This window comes from Hyaena hyaena, unplaced genomic scaffold (assembly GCF_003009895.1).
Source record: "Hyaena hyaena isolate Hyena2069 unplaced genomic scaffold, ASM300989v1 scaffold_130, whole genome shotgun sequence".
In the NCBI taxonomy this organism is placed as follows: domain Eukaryota; kingdom Metazoa; phylum Chordata; class Mammalia; order Carnivora; family Hyaenidae; genus Hyaena; species Hyaena hyaena.
This window is the reverse complement of record NW_024080762.1, coordinates 2365235-2386697: the sequence shown is the minus strand read 5'-3', so window position 1 is coordinate 2386697 and position 21463 is coordinate 2365235. Positions and strand designations below refer to the sequence as shown.

The following is a 21463-nucleotide window of genomic DNA, read 5'->3' as shown; positions in this document are numbered from 1 at the left end:
GTGCACCTGCACTTTCAAAACAGCTTCTGCAAACAGGCTTTGGAGGTGGGAGGAACAGACAGGCCGCCTGGTATTGAGGGAGACTACCTATAGCTGGGGCAGCCCCTTCAGATGGTTAAGGTCATCCCCACCCCCACCGGGGAAGGGGAGAGGAGGCACCTTCTCTCAGTCGCCGTTTCCTACCTCATTGGCCATAAACGTCTCAGTTTGATGCAAAGAATGTGGCACCTCGTTAGAAACCCAGAAACTGGGCTCTAGTACGTTTCCGGCCATTCGGTAGCTGTACTCAGGCCCTTCTTGGGACAATTTCGCCCAATGACTAAAAAGAAGGGCTTGGGTATACAGACCACAGCGTGATGATGACCGTGATGGCTTGCAGCCGGCTCTTTCCTTCCCACACCCGTACCTTGAATAAGACAAGACCCAGTGCTGACTCGCTCTGGCCGCCGGGACTGGGTTGCCTTTGTCCCCTCATGCCCTGGAACTTTGGTTAGAACCCGAGGGCTCTTGTCCTGTCCCTTTGCTCTCCGGAGCCCAGCGAGTCTTATCTTGTGAGTGAGCAGTGCGCGCCTGGGACTTGGGTGCCCTGCAGAGGAGGCTCCCCCCTCCCCAGCCGTGGAGCCCTGCCTTCTTTTCTGCTGGGGGGGGGTGGGGGGTTACAGAGATAGTTTCTGCGCTGGCTCCCTGCGCCGGCCTCAGGCCTCCTGCTGCGGCTAGACGGTTGTTCCACACACGAGGATGCCCCGAGCCCTCCTGGACCCCAGTCCTTCAGTGGCTCCCGCAAACCTCAGGACAGGATGGACGCGAAATTCAAGGCCTTGCACCATCGCTGGTCTCAGCCCTTGTGCTCTCCCTGGGCGGGTCCTGGCCGGCCCGGACCACACGTCGTTCCACTCTCGCCAAGCCTCATGCGATGATGTCTGTTCTCCCGGTGCCCAGGGACCCAGGGCTCAGTCCTCTTGCAGTTAGTCAGGGCCCTCCACGGGGTCACCGCGGGGGTGGCTTGGGGGCCGGTCCTTCCCGAGGCGGCCGCCAGGGGGCGGCAGCAGAGGCTCCAGATGACAGCGGGAGGCCGCCAGTGGGGGAGGGAGGAGGGACCGAGGGAGCGCGGGTCGCGGTTCTCCTGCTCGCAAACTCCGAGCCGCAGCTCTCCGCGCGCGCCCGAGCCTCTGGCCGCCCGCGCAGCCCGACGCCGAACCGGGGCGCAGCGGGAGCCGGCGCAGGGCGGGCGCGGGGCGGAGGCGGCGGCCGTCCATGCGGCGGGCTCGGGGCTGCCCGGCGCCGGGAAGCACGCGGGGGCGAGGCGAGGCGGCCGCCGGCCGCTCCGGGACGGGGACCGCCAGGTGAGCAGAGCCGCCGCGCCGCGCGTTCCCCGCGCCCCGCGCCTACCGCGCCCACGCGGCCCCGGCCCCGCCGGGCCGCCGCCCTCCTCTCTGAACCCCGGGGCGACGGCGCGGGCGGCGGGTGCAGTGGGTGTGTCCGCGGAGCCGGGGGGCTGCGCCCGCACCGGGCTTGGGGAGCCCGCGCGCGCTCGGTGCGTGCCGACGGCCGCGCCGCCTCTCCCTTCCCTTCCCTTCCCGGGGGCTCTGCTGCGTCCTGGCGCCAGCACGCACTCCTCCACCCTCCAACTCTGAAACTCCAGGGACAGCCAACCCGGGCCGTCCTGTAGTCGGGGCCCCGCGCTCCCCGGGTCGGGGCGGAGGGGGGCCGGCGAGTGCACACCCAGCCGGTGCGCCCCGACCCCAGCCTCGCCTCCCTTCTGCCCCGGGGCCGGAGAGCTGATCCGGTCTCGGTCGGCGCGCATCGAGCCCCAGCCCGGGGCCTCGGCCACGCCGTTTTCTAGAAAGCCTCAAATCCTGGTGTGTGTGTGTGTGTGTGTGTGTGTGTGTGTGTGTGTGTGTGCGCGCGCGCGCGCTAAGCTGATGCAGCCCAGCGCCAGTGGGAGCCGGAGTGGATGGGTTGTTTCCGCCAACCCCGGACACTTCCTCAAATGCAGCCCAAGTAACCTGCAGCCCCTTGGCGCGCTTATAGGATTGGCTTCTACGGAACTAGCTCGTGGAGCTTTAGAGATCTGGAAGGTAGTATTTTTTTTTTTTTTTCTCTTTGAAATAACATCAGCCCAGACTTGGGAAGGGGATTTTGGGGCGTTCTCAGGCCCACTCAGCATCTGGAAATTGTGGGTCTGGTGATTGCTAAGCCGTCCACACCCAACCCGCCAACTCCCCCCACCCCCAAGCCTCCCCTACTGCCTATTAAATGTGCATGCTTGCGCCTCTTCTGTCTCCTTTGTGACCGCCCTCCCCCCCCCCCCCCTTATTCCGCACAGTAAGTGAATCTGAAGCCTCAGACCTGGGTAGCTGAAGCGATTGTGGGATGCCTGTTGGAATTTAGACCAAGAGAAATGAAGTCTAAGGAATCCTCTTGTCCAAGTGTCCGGCACAGCTGAAGGCACCCGGGCACACAATAATAATCTAAAGATTTTTCAAGGCTCACACAGCTCTTCAAGCCTGTATAACCTACCTATGTCTTTACTTCATCGATAAAGTGGTGATGAACGGCTTTACGGGATCTTACCGGGTCTCAATATACAAAGATGCAAATATTTTGAAAACGTGATTGAAATACAGTACTACTCAATTCCTATAGATTTTTGTTGGCACCATAGCTGAATTCCTTTAGAAAACAAAATCCTAGCCCTGGAATTAATTCGAGGAAGCAGATGGGAGTCCTGGGACTTTCCTATAAAGCTCTGCAGGGCTGGAGCAGGGATTTCCCAAAGGTCCCGGCCTGGGAAATGAGTCTGGGTGATCGGGGTACTGGAGCCTCTACCGAGGGAGCCAGCGAGCCACCTGGCTGGCTGCCTCCCAAGAGGGCGGGTCAGATGAGGTCTCGTGATCACCTCCCCGCCCAGCCCTAGCAGCCAGTAAGAAATCTAACTGGCGGCTAGGAAAAAATGAATAAAATAAAATACGGCCCAGGGTTTGTGAGTAAGATCAGGGTTGGATATTTTGACTTGGAGGTTTTGGGGGAGTTTTGTTTGTTTGTTTTGTTTTGTTGCCTAGAAATCTTATTGTGATTGCATCCAGTTATCCCCAAGAGCGGCTGGGCACTGCCCCCATCCTTCTCGGTCCCCCACATTTCCCTCCAGGGCACCACTTCCTCCCAGTTGGCTGGCAGCCTCACTGCTTGAGGGCCCTCCTCGATGCCCCCAGCCTGTCCCCCCACATTCAGAGTGCATTCATTACCCAGTTCTCTCCACATTCTTATGTGATATCGCAGAGGATCATTTTCCTGACTCCATTCCCTCTGCCCTGTCCATAAACCATGTCCACATTACGGTAATAATCTCGCCTCTTGACTCCCAGCCACGAGAGTTACTTTTTTCATTTGAATCCATCTCCTTTCATGCTGACAGATTAATATTCCTAAAATTCTGATTTCGCCACATCATTCCTCTCAAGAATCACAGCTTGTGTCCCCCGCGCCCCCTTCCCAGCATTCACTTCTATTTAATCCTTCTCCAAACGATGTTTTGGGGCATCTGCTCTATTCAGGGGACATTTACTGTGTGCTGAGGCTTAAACCAAGCACAGGACAATATCCTTGCCCCGGATCTGTTGACAGGCTAACATGATAAATAACCCCCTGGGGAGACAAGAAGGTGTAAAAAAAAAAAAAGTCACCACGAAACAGTGCAGAACATTGGGGATGTGCAACTTCTCAAGGAGACTCAGATGAGGACAAAGTTTTTTTCTGCCTGAGAGGAGCTGTGAAAATTGCAGCTGGGCTTTGAAGCATGAGGAGGAGTTCGAGGAAATGGGAAAGGCCCGAAGGAGAGGGGACATGCCAGGCAGAGGGAAGAGCTCCAGCAAAAACCTAGTGATGTGAATGTGCTGGAATGGACCGGGTAGACCTGAACAAGGTCAGGCTTCGTCTGGGCGGTTAGAACTGGTCTTAATTAAAGTCCGATGATCCACGAACAGCCCACCACCTCCCTGCCTGATGTACCCAGTGTCCTTAAGGCGGTCTTGTATGCCCTCTAACTGCCGCTCAGAAATTCAGACCTCCCCTCTGCTCCTCTAAATTCTGCTAAGAAGTATGCCCCAGCCGCTCCCGCACACATGCATCTCTCTCCTCCCTGAACCCATCTGAAGTGCTCCTCTGCCTCTTTTTTTTTTTTTTAATATTTATTTTGGGGAGAGACGAGGTGGGGGGAGGGGCAGAGAGAGGGGGACAGAGGATCTGAGGCAGCAGCTAGCTGGATGTGGGGCTTGAACTCGGGAGCGGAAGTCCGATGCTCAACCGACTGAGCCACCCAGGTGCCCCATCCCCTGCCTCCTTTGCACGGACAGGGTGTTCAGCCTGGACACGATCTAGTGGGCCAGCCTCCTGTCCCGGGCACCCTGAAGCTTCTCCAGACCGGCCCTCCGGCCCCTCGGCTCCTCCTCCCAGCGCCCTTCCGGGCTGCGGAGCGCAGTGCCAGCCCGCGACCAGCCCCAGGTGGCTGGAAAATGCAGCTGGGCTGGACCTTCCAGTCCTACTTTTCCTTCTTTCTCCTCTTCTCCCCACGTTGCCCGCCTTGTATCTTTCCCCTTCTTTGCATCCAGAATTGTGGTATTTATTTCCCTCTGCGTGGATGCAAAGGTTTCGTGTGTCTGTATTCACTCTGGGAAAATGTTGGGTTGGCGATGTTAGGCCAGGAGCATGACACAGGCGGGCACGGGGAAGGGGGGCGTCAGTGGGGAGCTCTGGCCTTGAGGCTGCTTTGCTACCCTGTTTCGGGACGCCCCTCTTCCCTCCTCCTCTGCAGGACCCGTGGACTGACGCTGGGGCCTCCCCCTCATTTCTGGGCCTGTTATGCCCTCTTTTCTCCCTCCGGCCCTTCAGAGCTGACTTCTCCGGTTTCCAGAGCCTCGGCGGCCCGATGAACTCATTCAGGTCACGTTCAGTGACCGCTGGTGTGTGCTACGCCTAGTGTCTTAATGTTCCCAGCAACCTGCGAGGCAGACGGCATAATCCGCATTTTACAAGGAAGAGAACGCCACCTTACTTGCCTTAGGTCAGCAGCTCGGGTTTGAACCTAAACCTTAGAACCCGGCTCTGTGCGCTCTATCGCTGTTCCCTGAAAGGGCTGTCTTCGGAACATCCGAATCAGAATTCGGATCTTCTGGGAAGACACTCGGATCCCAGGGTGGAGGCAGGGAATCGGCCTTTTTCAGACTGTCCCAAGTGACTGAACCACAGACTGGGCGTGAGGGCCGCTGCCCTAGGCGACCTTAACCATGAGGTTCCAGTGACAGGTGGGGAGTTAATTAGCTGCTTTATCCCAGGTCGCATGGTCCTTTCCAACAGAAACTTTGACCTTGGCTCTAAGAGTGAGCAGTGGCGCGTCACGGCCCAACCCGGGCAGAGAGCCCTGTTTTGGCCAAAGGGGTCTTCAGTTCGGTCCTGAAAGCCTGCTTTCCACCCCTCCCCGCCAAGGTGTGCACGCCCAGGCCCCGTCAGGCTCACGGTGGATGGATTTCCGGGCCGGAGCAAGTGCTGAGGAAGAAGGGTCAGCTGGTTCGGTTCCAGAGCCCCAAGATTCCTAGGGTAGGAAATGGGTTGAGACTCCCCAGATAGGGCTGGACGTGTCGTGCCAGCCACTGTCCCCCTCTCTTCTGAGCGGGGCCTGCTCACTCACGGATTTCTTTTATTCTACAGGCCTTTATTTTGCACTCTGCCATGTGTGTCAGAGGGACGGCCAAAGCCTGGGGGGCTGGTGCGGGGACCCGGTGCTGAGTGCTCAGTGCCAGGACGCATCCTGTTTGTCATACCTTCTCTGTACCCAGTCAGGGCTTGGCAGGCAGTTGGCCCTCAATATGTGTGCTATAATTATATATATATGGTCTCAGGCCCCTCAAGTCCAGGGGGTTTGTGTGTGAAGGGCCAAATATTGCAACCTTTTATTCCAACCCAGCCAATGACCCCCTTCAGCTGTCGGTAATAATAACAATGATGATGATGATGATGATGATGATGATGAGTTATCCACTCAACCTCCTTGCCCCGTCTGCCCCCTCCTCTGGTCCCCACTAGAATCCTCAAGGAAGAACCTAGGATCCGGATGGGGAGCTAGTGTCCTCTCTTTATGGCTAGTTGTCCCCCAGAGTGGCCTCTTCCTGCTTAGCCCTCTCACCTTTCCACTGAATCTGTCACGCGCGTCATTGTCCCCTCCAATGAGCCTGGCAGAAGCTGGTCACTTAAGGCGGCCCCTCTCCTCTCGGGCGTGGTCCGGAGAACAGAGAGCCAGGCTGACGCCGAGGTGTTTTGTCGTAGAAGGGTGACACCGGGCAGCTCTCGACCTGGGCTGGGCAGCAAGTGGGCCCGCCCTACATGCCCAGCCAGATGGCCGGCTGCCTGCGGGCTGGCCAGCAGTGAGGACCCAAGTAATGAGTGATTAATGGGCGCCCCATCTAATCTCCTGCCAGGGGAAATGAAGGGCCAGCCGTGGGCTGGGGCTCGTCGTGACCTGCCCCAGGTGGGCTTGGAATGCACCCAGCTCATGGGGATTAAGGCTTGAAAGACAGAGGAAATGAGATGTTAACCCTTTAGGCCATAGCCCTCTGGGCTCCAGCAGGGAAATCACTAGGGAGTTATCTGCAGGCATCTGATGAAAGGGGAGCAGGGCCTTTGATTTGTGGCAGGGATGCAGCCACAGGACTCCCAGGGCGTGGGGGCTGGGATGGCAAGCCACGCCTTTGACTTCACCGTGTTTCTTGGAGGCTCAGTCCAGAGATTCATTTCTTATGAACACGGATCCACGGACAGCTGCTCTACCTAATTCCTTCTTGGAAACCTTCCGATCGTATCAGCAAGTTACAAATTGGTGGCTGCCAGACAGACCTCTCTTCCTGAAACGCAGGGCTTCTGACCACCTGTTATTTCAGGGCAGAGAGGGGGGTGTGTGGCCTCCGCTGGACGGCAGGGCCCACCTTTTCCTGGGTCCGGAGGGGACACAGGGGTGCCGAGGCTGGGCGCCCCCTGGAGCTGGCTCCCGGTCCAGGCCTTGGCTCCAGGGAGCTGTGGGTTCCTGGACACCTTCCTTTTCTGCTGGCGTTCTCCCGTCTGTAAAACGAGGGCAATAGTAATACAGACCCTGGGTGAGATTCACGAGAGTGTCAAGTGCTCACGGCAGTCCTAGACCCGTGCCATCTTTTTTGTCACTTCTCTGGCAAAACCCAGAGACCAGATCTTCTCTGGGAAGGGCCCGAGCAGCTTCTCTTCCAGGTCTCTAAGAGGGGGTGAAGTGCTTTGGGTGAATGGATGACGTGCTCTTTGATTGATCTCGCTTGTCTGACCCTTGACCCTCACATGCCTTGAATTCCGGTCCCCCTCTCCCCTCCCTTTGCTGTTGGCTCTCTGGCCTCCAGCTGCCCTTTTGATTACACTGCCCTGCCCTTCGCCCCCCTGCCTCCACGCTTGGTGGCCGGATGTGGTGTACCCGGGCAGTGACGCCTCCCTGGCCCTCTGGGGGCATGGCCACTTCCGCACCAGCTCTGCGCACGGCCAGCCTTGCTGTGACCTGACCGCTGAGGATGAAGAGGGCAGCTGCCCTGCGGACAAAATTAGGAAGAGCGGAGACGATCTGATCTGGACGCGAGTCACAGCGCCGTCTTCTCTTCTGGTTGTTCTCAGCTCCCATTGCCTCATCCTTGATCGAGGCTAATAATAGTAACGCTTATCTAATGGTTGAGAGGAGGGTCAAACCCGCCAGTGGACATGAGGCCCTTTGGACTGTGGCGGGGAGTTTACTGCTGGTTACAAGGCGAGCCTTGGGGGCGGAGCTGTGTCTTCGGGGTTTGAGCCTGATCACAGGGTGTGCCCTGACCCCCTAGCCTCTCACTCCCGTTTGTGTCTTTGTGAGAACAGACAAGTACCCAGGGCCTGCTTGACTTCAGTGATGTTTTAGTGAAGGCCTGGGTTTCATTCTGCTTGAAGTTCAAGGGATCTTCTGGCCAGCGAAGGAGAAGGAACTGCCATTTACAGAGCTCTGTATCAGGTCCTGCGATTTACCTGCGTTGATTTAGTTCGTGTGAGCTACACGTTATTATTCCTACTCTACAGCCTAGAAAACCAAGGCACAGAGAGGTTAAGGAATTTGCACCTGCTTGCACAGCAAGTAGATGTCAGAGTGATATTTGAATTTCTAGTCATCTGACTCCAGAGCATGTGCCCTCGGGGAACTAACGGGCTGCTTAGTGCCTCAGTCTACTCGGAACCCACTGGAAGGTCTAATGGTAACCACTTAAAAGTCTAACTGTAACCCACTTAAAACTTCTCAAAAATTGAGATGTGATTCACATAGCATAAAATTCACCATTTTAAAGTATACGATTCTGTGGTTTTCAGTGCCTTCACAGAGTTGTGCAATCATCACCCGTTATGTAATTCCAGAATATTTTCATCACCTTCAAAAGAAACTCCATATCCATTCAGAGTCACTCCCCGTCTGCCCTCCCCAGCGGGCCCTGGAAAGCACTCATCTGCCTTCTGACTGCATGGGTCCTGGGCACGTCAGATAAATGGAACCATACATTATGTAGTCTCCAGTGATTCCCTTCCTTCACGAAGATTAATGTTTTCATCCATCTTGAAGCATAGATTTTTATCACCACGGAACCCGCTTTTAAAATAACATGGAAGGCTCTTCTTCTTAGAGGAGGGGTGGAGCTGCGGCCCCAAAACAGATGTGGTGCCCGGAAAGGAGTGCTCAGTTTTTACTGTGGGCAGATGTGAGAGGACCGTAAAGGTAGGGGTGGGTGGAGCGAGCTCTCCTGCCCAGTGTGGAGGGGGAGGCAGAAGCAGGTGTGGGCCTGGCTGGGTTCCTGCGTGCGGGAGTAGCAGGGGTGCCCAGCTCCAGACACCTGGGTGCTGGTGCCAGTGGCGAGGTCTGTCGGGATCCGTCCTGCAGAGGGGGTGCGGGTGCAGAGGGCCGGCGCCCAGAAAGACCGAGCGCTCTTTGCCATAGTCTGTCCAGTGTGGGCGCCGCGTGGACATTTAAGTGGCCACACGGTCTGCTGCATCCCTTCTAACTGGGGGACCTCGGTGGCAATTGCTGCAGGCTGGTGACAGCATTGCTGATTTGCTTCGGTTTCTAGATAAAAAATTTTTTTTCTGATTACAAAAGGCAGGTACAGTTTTTGTAGAAAACTGAGGAAATGTGGAAAAACAGAAAGAAAAAAAATAAAAAATTATCCGTAATCCCCAGCCAGTGATGACCGTTATTTTTAATGTGTGTCTTTGTACTTTCTCTTTCTGTGCGCACACGCACACGCGCGTGCACGCACACACACACACACAGTTTTATAGAATTGGTATCTTGCTGAACATTTTGTTTTGTTCATGACTTTTTTCACTTAATAATAAACCATAAGCATGTTTGCTAGGTACTGAATATTCAGTCTTCTTCTAAAACATGGTTATCTTAATGGTGGTAGAGTATTTTTAAAAACATTAATGTTTAGGGGCTCCTGGGTGGTCCAGCTGGTTAAGTGTCTGACTCTTGATTTCGGCTCCGGTCATGATTTCAAGGTTTGTGAGATCAAGCCCCAGGTTGGGCTAACAGCAAGGAGTCTGTTTGGGATTCTCTTTCTCTCTCTCTCTGCCTCTCTGCCCCACATGCACACTCATGCTCTCATCTTTTTCTCAAAGTAAATAAATAAACACTAAAAAATAATAAATAAAACCCTTATTAAAAAACATTAACATGTGTTTGTTTGGGGACATGTTGGTTTCAGTTTTTTGATATTATTAATAAATAAAACTGCTTTTGTGCATTTTAAAAAATATTTTTGTTAATGCATCGTGCTGTTTGGGGGATGAAAGATATAAATACTCCAAAGGTATTTGGTACATATGGTCTGATTGGGCTCCTAGAAAGACAGTGTAAAATTTGTAATTCCACAAATGTGTTATCTTTTAACTAGACTTTTATTGTACGTGTAACTTTACCAAAACATCTCTTCCTCCCTCCTCTTCTTCCTCTTCCTCTTCTTCTCCCCGCCGCATGTCTGCATAGTGTACGAACTGCTTACGACGTTCTGTTCTCTGCTTGATATTTGCCTTTAAGCACACGCACATCTGTCTTTTTAACAGAGTATGACTTTGTGTAAACATTCCTCTCCACCTGGTCAGGCTTCCCATTCTAAGGCAAAAATGACAGTTTCCGTCATTTTAGTTAATGGCCTGTGTTGGTTCCTTGTTTTTCCCTGATCAAAAAATTAGGAGCACCTGGGTGGCTCAATCGGGTTCAGCATTAGACTTTCGATTTCGGCTCAGGTCACGGTCGCACAGTCCTGAGTTCGAGCCCCGTGATGGGCTCCGTGTGGAGCCTGCTTGAGATTCTCTCTGTCCCTTTTCCCCGCCACCCTACTCATGTTCTCTCTCTCAAAATAAATAAATAAACAAACATTTTTAAAAAATTAGTGCTGCGAACATCACTGTTCGGTTTGCTGTCATTTTTTCTCCCCCTGACCCAAGTTCTGTTCGGGAATTCGGTTCCCGGCCATGTAATTACCAGGTCAAAAGCAGGAGACTTTCTAACAAGGTGAAGGGCTCTCAGGGGCGCTTGGGAGAACATGTACCCGCGACATCCAGGTGGGCACGCTGAGAAACAGGAGGGGCTTGTTTTCTGTCTTCCCCTCCCTTTCCCTATGAGGACCTGTTCCCTTCCCAGGCTGGCACGAGGGGAGGGGGGAGACTCCACACCTCACCCCTAGCCAGAGGCGCTGGGAGACGCGTGGACTTCCCTGAGTTCTGCACAGACACCGTGTCCGTGTTGGTACTGTGTTCACATAGAAATGGAATCATGCAGTGTCCGTTCTTTGCTGACCGGCTTCTTTGACTCAGCGTGGTGACGCGGAAGGTCTCGGCAACTCCTGGGGTCGTGTCGATCCGCTGCTCTGGTTCCTACGGGCATCGCTGTGCACCCAGTACTTCCTGAGCCCCCTCCGCGCTGCAGGTAGCAGCACCTGCATTGTAAATGGCGTGATTTCCCCGTCCGACTTTGACTTTGCCACCCACCTGTGCGGCTTTGAACAGCTTAACCTCTGAGCTCCAGTTTCCTCGCTTGTGAAACGGACCAGGAGTCACCATCGATGCCACCAGAGTCGGGGAGATGGTGCTTATTCATCCCTGTGATGATATGAAGGGGCTCCAATGTGCCTTACTGGGTGCGGGAACATCTGTCCATCTTAAAGATAAAGAAGACGGTGTTCCTGCCTTGGGGGGAGGGCGGTACATACGGCCTCCGGGGTTGGGGGCAGGCAGAGAGGATGATGGGTGGGATAAACATTATGCAGTAGGAAGGCTAGGGGCCCAGCAGAGGGACATCAGACTCTGGTGGGAATTTAGAGATGTGAGGGGGTCCACATCTTAACAGGGAAACAACGCGGGCGGAGGGGAAGGAAATAGAAGGCTGTTGGATTTTCTGGGAGGGCTACATTCTTGACGCCCTCACTGGAGTCCCATCTCTCATCATTGACCATCTTTGTTCCTGTAGAATAGATGTAAAGATAATGGCGGGTGTGCTGGAGACATTCTCAGAAAGTGTTGATTTTCTTTAATGTTGCTTTTTGCACGGTGGCTCGGCATTATCTCTAACATTGGGCTCCGTGGGTTTGCTCGTAAATTGCTCACTGAGTGTCTCATGATGGTTTCTTGGCTCCCTCAACAGCCTTGCTGGTGGTGGTGGTGGTGAATCATCCTCCTTCTGGTGTGTTTCTAATCTGGCACCAACATTTGACAGCGCCTAGATCAGGGGTCGGCAAACTCTTTTCCCTAAAGGGCCAGAGAGTTCATATTTCAGCCTTGCAGGCTGGGTGGTGATTTGTTACCACGAATCCCTCTGCCTGTTGAGCCTGAGAGCTGCAACCGACAATATATAACAAACAAGCGGGCAAGGCTGTGTTCTAGTAAAACCTTTTTTTCTGGACACTGCAGTATGCATTTCATATCATTTTTATGTCATCACATAGTAGCCTTCTAAGTGTTTTTCTGTTTTTGAAATTTATTTAAAAATACGACAAAGCAGGCAGCGGGCAGGTTTGGCCAACTGGTCAAAGTCTGTTGACCCCTGGCCTAGGTGACTGTAATATTTGAAAAGTGTTTTCAATTATGGGGCGCCTGGGTGGCTCAGTCGCTTAAGCGTCCGACTTCGGCTCAGGTCCGACTTCGATCTCACGGTCTGAGTTCGAGCCCCACCTCAGGCTCTGTGCTGACAGCTCGGAGCCGGGAACCTGCTTCAGATTCTGTGTCTCCCTCTCTCTCTGCGCCTCCCCTGCTCACACCTCTCTCTCTCTCTCTCTCCCTCTCTCTCTCTTTTTCTATCAAAAGTATATGAACATTAAAAAAATTGTTTTAAAATTATAAAAAGTGGATGTTCAGATATCCCAATAGTTAACAAAATCACTCCGAGAGGTTTGAGTGTTCCTAAGAGAATGTAGCTTGATTTACAAGTTCTGTCAAAAGACTGTGGGTGTTTATCATCTTGGGTGATATCAACGTAGCAATGACTAATTCAACACAATTTCTAATTCTTGAAGTATTCTGAATTAAAAAATTTTAATCATACTCTTTCAAAATGTAGGCATCACACGACTTGATTAATCTTGTTGTATCATTCTATTTCACGATCCCATTTGTGGACCATGAAATTGTTTAGTATTGTATACAGTTGCGGAGTCTAGAAATTCTGCCTGGCTCTCAACAGCCTGACGACCTATGGTAAAGGCTTTGGAACTCGAGTTTGGCTGGAATCGTTGCTGTAGAAGCCAGGAGAAGGCAGGGAAGGAGCACCAAAGGCGAATGTCTGGCACACGGTGAATGTGGAATAAACTTTTGTTCCCTCGCTTCCCTTTCTTTTCCTCCCCACCCAGACTGTTCTGTATATTTGGTCAGCTCCGAAACATGCTGAGCCCCTTTGAAATTGTTACTCCGGTTCTTTCCACATGCAGTAAAGTCACTAACCTTTTTAAATGGAAACAAAAACAAAGGCTGTTAGAAAGCAGTTTCCCCTCCCGGGTCACCAGCATTCCCTTGCAGAAGAATAAGCAGTGTTGTGCCGAGGCCGCCAGCCGGGGCCAGACCAGAGGCCCCAGGTCCAAGGAAGGCGCCTCCAGCCGGGTGCGGACCGAGCTCTCCAGCCAGGAGGGGGACGCCGGGCCTGCCGGCTGCTCCGAGCTGTGCAGCTCCTGGGTGTATCTTGGTTTCAGGGATTCCAACGGTAGGGAAGCCGGGATCCTCTCCAGATGGAAGACCACCAGCCCCGAAGGTGACTGAGATGCTGTAGCTCTTGGCTCGCGAGCACGCTTGTGCTGTGTGTGTTGGACGGAAGGCCCATCTTGAGCAGACGTGTGTTTGTGTTGTTTAGAGGCTGATGGCGCATGACCACGTGTGCTTTCTGGCCTGGGGTCTGGCAGGATGTCAAAGGAGGCAGCCGCTGTCCTTTGGCCAGGGAGGCTTTTCATCACGTCGTTGGCTGGGGGCTGGCGTGCCTTCCGTGCTCTAGGAGCTCTTCAGTTTATACACACGTGATCTTGGAGTCAAGGGCACGGGTGTTGAGTCCCGACTGGGCGAACTTGCCATGTAACCTCCAGCACCACGTTTTCCAGCTCTGGGGTTGTGGATTCTTCATTCCTAAGTGAACGGTGACGACCTAAACCATTTCTGAGGGCTCTTTTCTCTGCTGAGATATGTGGGGAGCCTGGACTTTCGCTCCCACCCAGCATCAATATGACATCCCTCCCCCTCCTTACTGGGGTGGTCAGAGGAGACCTAGGGGAGAGTCCAGACTCTTAACCACCACCTGGCAGTATTGAGGCCATTCACCCCTTTCCCTTCCTGCCAGTGGTGCAAATGGAGGCCATAGAAGGCACAGTAGTGAGGCATTCCTGTTCCCCCCCCCCCAGCCAGAGAATAATCTATGGGATGTGCTGGGGAGGGTCAGTATTGGGTCTTCCAATGTGAGTGAAGACCAAGTGGCAAATTTGGGCTTCCATCTCCCCCTGGCCATAATGAGGTGGGGTCCTCCTTCCCCTGCTGGACCAATATCGAAGGCAGCCCAGCAAAAGTGGAAGGTTCAAGTAATATCTAGAGCCTCCTAACATGATACCTAAAATATCCAGGATTCGATTGAATGGTATTCATCGCAGCAGAGCCTGAAGTGGGGCTCGAACTCATACACCGTGTGAGATTGTGATCTGAGCCAAAACCAAGAGTTGGACACTTAACTGACTGAGCTATCCAGGCGCCCCCAGATGAAAGTCTTCACATTTAAAAATATAATAACTGAAATAAAATCTCACGAGGGTGGGCTAAGCCACAGAACAGAGATGACAGAGGACAGAATCAACAAACTTGAAGATATAACAATAAAAGTCACCTGATCTGAACTACAGAGAGAAAACTGAGGAAGGAAAGAAAAAGGGGACATCATCAGGGATCTATAGGACTATAATGATGTCTGAAATCTTAAGACGGAAGAAAGGAGGTGAGACTGAAAAAAAGTCCAGGAACTTGAACTTCCACAGAATCAGGAAACATTAGTGAATTCGCAACAGGATAAACCCAAAGAAATCGGTACCCCAGTACATCAGAGTCAAACCTCTGAAAATAATTGCAAACAAGAAAAACAAAGTAGGAGGAATTGGTCTGCCAGGTTTCAAGACCTCTATGGCCACATGAATCCAGACCATGGAGCGGGATAGACACATAGGCCCGTGGCCCAGAGTAGAGAACTCAGAAACACGCCCATCGGCTTTTTTGACAAAGGGCACACAGGGAAATGAGAGAAATGCCAACTGTAATGATTTCAGTGATGAGTGAGGGGAGGCTGGTGGACGATGGGATGGAAAGGAAGTTCATCTGAGGGATAATACAAACGAAGGCTTGAAGGTTGGCAAGAGGCCAGGCCTGGGATGCGCAGGAGGGGGAAATCACGGAAGCCCTGGTAAGCTTCGAGCTTTTGTTCATGGAAAGAATGGAGGGATCACTACCCAAGTATGGGAAGGCTCGGGGTGGGGGTGGGGGGCCTGGTGTGGAGCTGGAGGCTGGGTCCTTTTATAATTCATCTTGGGTGGGTCATCAGCCGGAGGAAACTGGAAACAGTCTGAATGAGAGGGTAGGTCTTGAGATGTTGAGTCTCAAAACCAGAGAGGTCAGAGGGTAAGAGTCCTTACCCTGCATACATAGCTCATTGGTGGCGGGGGCGGGGGCGGGGGTTTGTGTGTGCTGGGTTATTGGTTATATTTTTCTAGTCCCGGTTTGGGTCACAGGGGGAGTCAGCAACACGGACAGAAGAGACGGAAAGAGAACAGATCTGCCTGGCCATTGACGCGAGGCCAAGGTGGGTAACAGTTTTATTCTGCTAAATCCCACCGCCTTGTATTGTCCCCCTTGACATCTGGGTGACCTCTGACCACAACGACTTGCTTCTCGTGGTTGCCTTGAATATACTTCCTAGTTCATGAGATGCCTGTCTGTTTCGCGTTATCATAATCTTGTAAGCACAGCACCTGATTTCGGCTTTCCCAAATACTGGCCTATCGCCGAATTGGACAAAGGAAGTAAGACTAATTGCTAGGCTTCTGTGCTTTCTGTAAGGATGTATGGAGCCTTTTGGCATATGCTGCCCAGCAGTGATTGCTACAAATCACTGACTAGATTTCTATCACTTAAAAAAATAATGACATAATTCAAATGTCAGTGCAGAAGCCCCAAGAGCCGAGCGCAAAGAGGCAAATCCTTTCCCCTGATGTTCAAAGCACCAAGGGCAGAGTGTGCGGCTGGCTGATTTATGGTGACTGAGGCATGCTGAGCCCGGACGTGTTCTGGACAGGCAAATGCTTGTGGGGATGGAGGAAATAACCTGGACTCAAGGCCAAAGCCGCGTTGGAGGGAATGGGGCCGAGCACATCCTCACGCATGGCAGCTCCCCCGGTTGGGGCCCGTGCTGCAGCCTGCGTCTTGTGCACCAGGTAAATGTGAGTGCGAGAAGCTCTCCTGGAAATGTATGTTTGAGGTAGCGTGCCGGGACACCGGAGAGATAGTCTATTGTAGAGCAAAGCAAGCCATGACGCCCAGGTTCAGATCATGCTGCTCATGTACTAGCTCTGGGACTGCAGACATAATTGCTTCAGTGCTCACAGCCTCAGTTTCCTTTTCTGTTAAATGGGGATATCAGTAGCACCTACCTCCTAGGATTGTCTTGAGACCATATAAACGTGTATAATTTTTTTGCTTTAATTTGAGAGAGAGAGAGAGAGAGAGAGAGGGGAGGGTTGAGAGCTGGGGAGAGGGGCAGGGGGAGACAGAGAATCCCAAGCAGTCCCCGCTCTCAGCACAGAGCCCGATGCGGGGCTCGATCCCACGACCCTGGGATCATGACCTGAGCTGAAGTCAAGAGGTGTACACGTAACTGACAGAGCCACCCAGGTGCCCCACACGTATAATTTTATAGCTAACTTTTTTTCCGGAAAGAATACCACACTAGCTGTGTTCCTCTCAGTTCTGACGTCTTCCCTAGACCCGTTCTGTAGATGAACTTGGCACTTGCTCTCTGTGGGTCTGTTCTTGCAACATTAGTGCATCTGGCACACTCTCCTTTGCCGATACACATGTGTGTGTTCACATGCTTGCACACACATGTACGCTAGTGCTCGCTGGAGTGGCCAGAGGGCACTTGCAGGTGTTGGGACCCGAGTTTGTATCGGAAGGAAAGGAGGTGGAACAGGAGGCTGGCTAGCCTGAGCCAAAGCTGCCATTTAGTCCCATGGCCACCTGCTTTGACCAAGGTGGCTGGAGAATGTATTGGTTTTTGAAATGGGCTGGATCACCGTCTTGGAAAGGGCCTGGGCAGCAAATCTGCGGGTCCCACACAGAGCTCAGCTGTGGGAGTTTGATCTGGTTTCCTTTGATAACGGCAACCCAGGGATTACAAACTACCCTTGGCAGAGGGTGCCAGGGACAGATTGAGTGCTCAGAGTGGGGAGGAAGGCTGTGTCCGTGTCTGGGTGCTTTTGATCCCTCGATAGGGTGGCCTGCAGCTCATCACATCTGTTTATTTGCGCATTGGAGGCTTCGGCAGGGGAAGGGAGAGCGGAGAGCTGGAGAATGTCATCAATAGTATTAATTTTGGATATTGTTAGCGGTTACTGTGCAAGCAGAGGGGCTGGGCAGATGCGGGGCTGGGCAGCAACAGTACCTTGGGAACTTGGTGTGATTGTGCTTGGGGAGAGGCCCTCTGAGTGAGACTGAATGTAAATCCTCTCTGTCATCACAGAGCACCGACTGTGCCCCAGGCACTGTTCTAGGCTTCAGGAACATAAAAAAGCAAGTCTTTGAGAACAGTCTTTACTCTTCTGTATCCCCTCCTTATGGGGGTTGAAAGACACGTGCAAATCACAATGATACACTGTGACAATTGCTAGGTGGGCATTGTGCTGGAGACTTAACACGGAACTCAAGACATTTAACCAGGTTTATCAGGTGCTGTAAATCAAATGACTAAGTAACATTTGGGGTAGAGAAAGGGTCTTACTCCAGATGCATTTCAGCCTTTGATCTCTAGTAGGAGGCCATTTGAAATTGAAAAACCAACTTTATACAGAAGCAGGAATACATGGCCCATTTATTTCAAATATCCTGCCTTCCTGATATTTCTGATCTTGAACTTTTTCCTTAGTTACCTGGGAAACGTTCTTTACAGCTGAAAACAAATATAAACCACATCAATGTTAATGGCCATGAAAAATGATGCAATTTGTATTGCGATCCTTAACTAATCTGTACCGAGTACCAATTTCTCCAGGTAAGAAAGGAGAGGTAGGTGTTTTCCTAATTGAGTAACCAAGCCGGCTGTAGTGTGTTTGCTTGAAAGTAGCCAGGGAGTTTCAATGACTCTTCAAACATTGTTTTTCTAGATCGGATTCTGTGGGTTTTTGGGTCGCTTTGGGTAAAAGCCAGCCAGTGTGCAGAATGGAGGTTCAATGGGAAGAAATGAATAACGTGGCCAAGTTTGACGATGACAGAGGAGAGAGTACAAGTTCTGCAAAGGGGTCGGAGACAGGAAAGAGCACAGAGGGCTGGGAGGGGAATGTTCCTCTGGCTGGCTTCACCCAGTTGGAAGAGGCTGGAAATGTGACCTGGCCTGGGGCTCCTCAGGGCCTGGCCCCGAACACCCTGCTGCCTGGGGCAGGATTTCCTGCAAGCGCTGTGGCGAGTGATGAGTGATGATGGCCACTGGAGGGCTTGGGAGGCCCTCCCTCTCTGTGGAGGCAGCGCAGGCCTGCGGTGGGTCAGTGCCTCCATTCTGGTTCAAGGCCAGCCTGTAGCCATTTACTGAGCATCAGCAATAGCAGAGAGCAGACGTGGGCTCTCTTTTCTGAGAAGTGGAAGTCACATGTCTCTCTTAGGAAGGCAGTGTCAAATGACCATTCAGTGCATAAAATCTGGGCTCAGGCTGCCTGGTTTTGAATCCTAACTCCCCCAACCTACTCACTGGGTGGCTTGGAAAAGTGACTTAACTTCTCTGTACCTCCATTTCCCAGTGGTAAGTTGTTGTAAGGATAAAACTGAGTTCATGCATGTTAAGCATATCGAATGCCATTTGACACATGACAGTCACTCAGTAGATGTTTGCTGGCATCCTCAGCCTCCTGATTATTACGATCTGAAATAACGGAGTATTTAAATGGCCCATCTTGGCTCACTGTACTCCAGGTGATGTTCATGGCACAATAAACAGTCACGTCCTGACATGTTTCACCTCCCAGCACATCCACGAGCCACATTCAGTCCTTTAGGAGAGCACCCATCCATCCACCCATGCATGCATCCATCCATCCATCCATTCCTGTGTTTACTAAATGTCTAGCTAAGCACGATTCTCTGCCAGGAGAGAGGCAGTGAGTCTAACAGAGTGAAAAGAGGGCCAGCCCTGGTGTTGGTGATCTGTGTTCGTCCCTGGCCTACACTCTACCTGCTGTGTGGCCTCAGTTTTGCTGTGATGATTAAATATCCAGTCCCATATCAGATGCTTAGTAAAGGTCAGTTCCTGACTCTTCTTCTGCTTTACTGTTAACGGAAGACAGATGTGGGTTGGACACCGATGTTGGGAGCCTACAGCCCGGTACTTTGGCCCACAGACAGCCGGAATGTCAGGTAGGGGGCGCCGCAAACGGCCGGCCACGGTTCCTTGAGAAGAGAGTTGGCAGAAATGGTGGCGGAGCACAAGGTGCTGGTGACGTTGGTGAAGACGGCATTGGGCGGAGTGTAGGCCGCGCTTGGAGGCTCTTGTTCTGTCAGGACTTTCCGGGGGGGTGGCTTTCACAAAGAAAAAGGCAGCTTCTGTGACTGGCCTCCCCACCCCCACATTCCTGGGTGCTGATTTGGGGTCTGGAACTGCCCCCTGAAAGGTCTGGCCCTCATTCTTGTGGTGAGTCCCTTCCACTGCCCCAGGGAGTAGGGCTTTTGTTTTCTGGGTGATCGCTTTACAACATGGGGGCTCCAGAGGGGGGGAAGCTGCAGTGTGGGGGGAAGGCGGGGAGGTGGAACCATCTCTGTCGTTGGGACATGGTGTCAAGGCGGGCCTTTCTGAAGCCATCCTTCTCTTCTGGGGTACATGGAAATCCGGTGACCTTTTCCAGAAGTTCTGGTCAGACCATGAGGAGAAGGGGCAGGAAAGATGCTCAGAGGCAGGCCTGTGGGGGGGGGGGGGGCGGCAGAATCGCGCCACTGTCCAGGGCACAGCGGCATCTTCTGGGGTGGGGGGCCACCTTCCGCCCTGGGCTAGATGTGCCTTGGCCCCTCTCTCTGTCTCCACCATACTGAGCCTTGGAACCCCCTGCCACTTCCTCCTGGCGTGTGGGGGCTGCGACCCTAGCCTGACCCCCAGTCAGGTGACCGTTGGCCTTCCTGCAGGATCTTTGTGGAAAGGAGAGAGCGTCGGGCCTCCACCCCTCCAGGGAGCATATGTTCTAACAGCAACTAGATTGTTGGATTTTTTGGTCTCTGAAGAAAAGTTACAAATCCACAGGAGCGAACCCCAAAAAGCAGAATGGGGCCACCGACAGCAGGTTTACTCAGCTCCCTGGGCTCTGGACAGTGTTGCCAGATGCGGTTTTAGGGAACCTCACTTTCATCAGGTCCCTTGCTGCTCCCCACGATGTCTCTTTCTTAGCCATCTTGCCCAGCTTCCCTCGGGGAGGCTTCCCAGGGGCTTGGGTACTGTGGCTTTGCCTCATCTTCATGATTTCACTCCCCCTGATGATTTAGAGCTCCGTTTAAACTGTTCTGTGAGCCACAGCGAGACACGGCCACCCACGTCGCATGCGATGGACGCCAGCGCATCTCTCTTCTCCTTCATTCTTTTCTCTTTCCTTTTAAAAAGTGCATGTTGCGACCCACAACGTCGATTTCGTGACAGGCCGAGGGGTTGCGGCCCACAGTCTGAGAAGCAGAGCTGACCTAACACAGTAGTGATCGTGGAAGCCCAGACGAACACCAGAAAGTGGCAGAGCAGCTGTGGGACAAGCCCCTCAACCACATAATGAGATAAAAGCCATGAATCAAATCCGAGTAAGAAGCTGGTCCAAAAACATTCTAGACCAGTGGCCTCCAAATCTTATTTTTTGGATTGCACACTCCAACAGTAAAAAATGTTTACACGTATGGCTCCCATGTACTGTTTGGTTATCAGTTTTTAACTAATGTATGATGTGGCCACGTAAGACATACACCCAAAATATGAATTGCTTTTTTTTTTTTTTTGTATTTTTTATGTTTATTTTTGAGAGAGAGACAGAGTGTGAATGGGGGAGAGGGAGAGAGACAGTAGACACAGAATCCGAAGCAGACTCCAGGCTCTGAGCTGTCAGCACAGAACCCGACATGGGGCTCGAACCCACAAACCGCGAGATCATGATCTGAGCCGAAGTCGGACGCTTAACCAACTGAGCCACGTAGTCGCCCCGTCTGTATACCACTATTTACCCTGTTGTTCTGGACAACACTCTCCTTTTCTCAGACAATTCCACGTTCCTGAATCTTACCCACTTAAGCTAGATTGTAAAGTGAAACCCTGTCCTGACTCATCCTTTTCTCGAATCTCACGATAAGGAAGTAATTATTGATTAGTTGATCATTATTAGGAGCTTGGCGGAGACTTCGTCCTTCTCGCTGGTTAAGTCCTGTCTTCACACATACCTGCTGCCCAGCCAGCAAGACCGCACCTTGGATTCAAAGGAGTTTTAACTGTTCCAAGTTTACACGTGTTGGCCTTCTTCCTGGTGGATCTTAGTGTAACTTCTGGCTGAGACCCAAGAATTCCAGGGTCTTCAATGCCATGAGTAATTTCATGAGTTGCTGATGGCTAATTAGGGGTGATTACAGTTAAGAGGCTTTGCTTTCTTAATAGCCCCCAGAA

General features: G+C 52.5%; 1 protein-coding gene across 1 annotated transcript in view; it reads left to right on the top strand.

Annotated features, from left to right (window-relative positions):
* The first annotated feature begins 1158 nt into the window (after nt 1–1158).
* Nucleotides 1159–21463, top strand: part of THSD4 (thrombospondin type 1 domain containing 4) — a 549275-nt gene continuing 528970 nt past the window's right edge. Inside the window, exon 1 of the mRNA XM_039237821.1 lies at nt 1159–1343. The gene's annotated coding sequence lies outside the window, so the exon portion shown is untranslated. The remainder of the gene's footprint in view (nt 1344–21463) is intronic.